This window comes from Salvia hispanica, chromosome 3, assembly GCF_023119035.1.
Source record: "Salvia hispanica cultivar TCC Black 2014 chromosome 3, UniMelb_Shisp_WGS_1.0, whole genome shotgun sequence".
NCBI lineage: Eukaryota > Viridiplantae > Streptophyta > Magnoliopsida > Lamiales > Lamiaceae > Salvia > Salvia hispanica.
Genome location: NC_062967.1, coordinates 53,057,955 through 53,062,101, shown reverse-complemented (window position 1 = coordinate 53,062,101; position 4,147 = coordinate 53,057,955).

Here is a 4,147-nt window from a genome sequence, read left to right as displayed (position 1 = left end):
TATGTTTTACTTGTGTGTAACTTGGTTAGGTAAGTCTTGTGTTGTTCATCTAAGTATATATTAAGACAATCGAATGTTATGAGACTTGATTTGATTTGATATGATTTATTTTTATAGTATAAGAAAGGACTAGTACTACCTCCGTCCCTCTATAATAGAAACGTTTCTTTTCGGCACGAGATTTAAGAAATTATGTTAAAGTGAGTTAAGTGAAGGAAGAATAAAGTATGAAAGGATAAAGGTAAAGAGATGAAAAAAGAATTAAGTATAAGAGTAAAGTAAGAGAGAAGAAAAATTGGTGCTTTTTACACAACTAAAAAAGGAAATACGACTCAACTACAATGACACAACTAAAAAAGGAATACGACTAAGCTACAGAGTGACGAGGGAGTACTATTTTATATTCAAACATGTGTGGAGTTTTTGATAAAAATTAATGAATGAAGAAATATAATTAAATCTCTTTAATAAATTTTCAATTACTCCCTTCATCGATCATTTAAAGATTCCTTTTGACTCGACTTGGATTTTAAGAAATTATTTGACTTTGTGAAAAAGAGTAAAACGAGAATGTGAAATAGAATTTGAGATTATATTGGATTGTAACTGTAAAAATTTGGTGCAATGTGGAGTTCACGTACTATAAAAATAGAATAAAGTAAGTAAAATGGTTCTTTAAATAGAGTTCATTTTAATAGTTAAATATTAACTTGTGTACCAAGTTGTGTAATTTTTCTAATTTATTTTGCAACGTAATTAGTGATGTTGTAACTGTGAATTGGATCGTGGTGGTTGTTTATTTCGCAGTTAAGCATCAAACCGCCATCTTCATGAATCAGTCATCAAACTAGGTAGGTAATAATTTTTCTATGTTAGTTGACATTTTCTGCATGTCTCATTTTGAATATAAAAGTAATCAGTAATTGCCGAAGAAATTAGTTTATTTTTATCTTTTTAAACGCCGGCGGCCTGCATCATATCTGTTAAAATCTAGAAGAGAATACACAAGCCATAAAACGTACTCCTATTTTAGTTTGACTAGGAAAATAACTCTACAAACTTACACCTTGTATCGAATTTACCATGAGTTCGATTTTTTTCTAAATTAAATTTGATGGGCACTTCGTGTTCAAAGAGTAGGTGACACTGACATGGCTAAGGCGGAAAAAGATTAGTGAAGAGAAATTGTATTCAACCGGATGATTTACTTCATGTAATTGATCTCCTTTAAATAGGAGGTAAATTATGTAATCAAATAAATCTCCTATCCACTGAAAGTAAATAAACTATTTTTTTTACACATTAATCACTCAATCTTAACGTACCTGGCTATGTGTTTGATATTTTCCTTACTAACATTTTGATATGGGCTCCGATCATGTAACACCATCGTCGCCCCTCCCAATGACTACGCCACGAGAACGTAGCACAAACGATTAGTCGAACAATATCAAGTCTCAAGTCGCAAGTGGGAAACAAGTGAAGGCCAATTCCCCAGTGTCAAGTCGCTAACGGCAATGATTTAGAACATTGGACTGTGTCTGATAGCTCCCACTTTCCACTTCTTCAGGAACTTACACTTCGTTCATTAGGACACTGTAGGAGCTCCCTTCGGAAATTGGAGAAGTACCATTTCTCAAATCAGTTGAATTTTGTTCATTATATGATTACATATCTACTGAAATATTAGTAATATCTAAGATTTTTTTTTTATGTTACATTAGTCTTTTATTTTATTTTTTATTCACTTTAATAATTTAAGTATCATTTTTTCTAAAACTCGACCCAAGTATCCTTTAGTGGACCAAAGTAGAAACTAATTACTCATCTTTTTTTTTTGAAAGTCAATTTATAATTAATTAATCAATTTCAGCAGGAGATAATTGAAAGGGGCTACCCCCGATACACAATAAGTCACATTTGTCTTTCCCGCTCCAAATAAGTGCACATTACATTTTTCCAAAAAGGGGTTTCCTTAATCTCACTTTTTTTTTTTATTACAAAATCAATATAAAAGTGGGCTTCATATTCCACTAAAAAATCCCCCTCGGGTCGCAGACGGACGGCCCCCCGGGCGGAACGATTTTGCTGGCTCGTCGCCCGGCGGCCATGATCGAGACCCGGCCAAAGGGAAAGGAGACGTCGCTTTTTATTCCCCAACTTACCTTGGATTTTTTTTTTAAAAAATAAAAATAAAGAAAAATTTTAAAAAAATATATTTTTTCCCATTCTAAAAAAATATAGCCATTTTATTCCCTTTTTTTTAATTTTTTTAATTTTTTTTAATCCCAAAATCATCCACAAATTCCACATTCATCATCCATTTTTTATCAAACTATCTCTCATTCTTATTTTTTCATACAACTCATCTACATCTTTTTTACCCAAACCCCCCTTAAAAATTAAAATGGATTTTATGATATCATTTAAAACGGGGAACAATAACAAGAATCTATGAACAATATCGTTTTCTATAAGCCTATTCCGCCACTACCCCCCCCCTTTTCCCTCTCGAAAAGGGTCAATTTACATCCCCGGGCCCGGGGGGAGCCAAAAAAAGTCGTTCCCCTATTTTTTTCCTCCGCGGTTTTCAAGATTCTTTTTGGCCCCTCGATGTCAAAAAAGGGGTTTATTCGTATTGTCAACACTTTGTCCGTCCGTGTTAATATTTTCAATCGCTTAAAGAACGGCGGAAAGCTCCAACGCGAATTGTACTTTTATCCGACACTGGGGAAAACGCTTATCTTCGATGAGTATTTGATGTGGGTAAGTAAACCGGAACTTGGCCCTAAAATTTTGGGATGGCGCGTTCTTCTTCATCTTCACGTAATAGCCCACGATTTTCCCGATGTTTGGGCGTTTATGTGCTTTGGAAGTGGAAAAATTGCCGGACCTTGAGGGGCCTTTAAAAACCAAAAAGGGCGGGGGCCCCCCTATCCTGGCGTTGCGACTACCCCTTGACTTTTTATTAGCACTAAATAAACCCGCAAGTATACGGGTATATAGTATAGCTAAACGTTAGCCCCCGTTTTAAACAGGGGAAAACAAACACAAAGTGTCATCCTCACTAAAACTCTTTTTACCCAAAACAAAAAGTTTGTGGAAAATTTTTGAAAACTAAAAACATTAAAAGCATAGAACAACTAAGAGCAAATAAAACACGAGAAAGACGATAGATAAAAGGGAACCCCCGGAGTGTTACTATGGTTATACAAAATTCCAACTACAATCCCCTAAGCCCTTTTTACTTTGAAAGGACGAGTCCCTTATGCTCATCGTAAAAGTTGATTACAAAGTTGGGGTTGTCAAACCCAAAACGTAACCCAAAATTTAAAACCCCGAAAGTTATTAATTTAAGGGTCGTTTTTAAGGGGCTAACAGTTTCCTAAAATGGATCTAAAGCTAAACCCCCCACGATGGGTTATATTAAATCATACACGAAAATTTACTCAAACACGATCAAAAGTGCAGGGAAAAACAAAAAAAAAACAAAACTATCAAAGAAAAAAAAGATCCCAAACTTGCAATCCCAGAATCCTTGAGTTTAGTTACAAAAAAACTAAAAAGCTAAAAACATAGATTAAGGGAACTTTTAACATAAAACTAAAAAAAACAAAAGTTAATCCTTTTCGTTTGGGTGTTTTTGAAATCCTTCTCCAACTCCTTGCACAAAATGAAATACTTATTTGATCTCATGAGTATTTTAAGAGAAATCTCTTTTTTTATGAAGTTTGAGGTCGTATTTATAGGGGAAAGCCAACCTTGTTGTAAAAAAAAGATCCCAAAATATGGTAAACCGGGCGCCATCGGGGCCGATTAGTTTTCCGGGGCCCCCAAACTTTCCTTTCGCTTGGGTTGACTCGAGGTCTTTTGGCGGCCCGAAACTTCCCGGGGCCCCGGGCGAGACCCCTTCGCATTTTAGGCGGACCGACATTACCCCTTTAACGGCCCAAAAGTTTTCCCGGCCCGGGCCCCACTCGTTTTTTCCGTTTTTCTCCCTTTCGGTCAATTATGCCCTCTCTACAAAACACGTAAAATACCAAAATAGACAAAATATGAAAAATGGACGTGTGAGTGATTTGACATAAAAAACGACAAAAAAAGCAAAAAAATAAAAAACGAGTTTTCAAAACTTCCCATTTTTCTC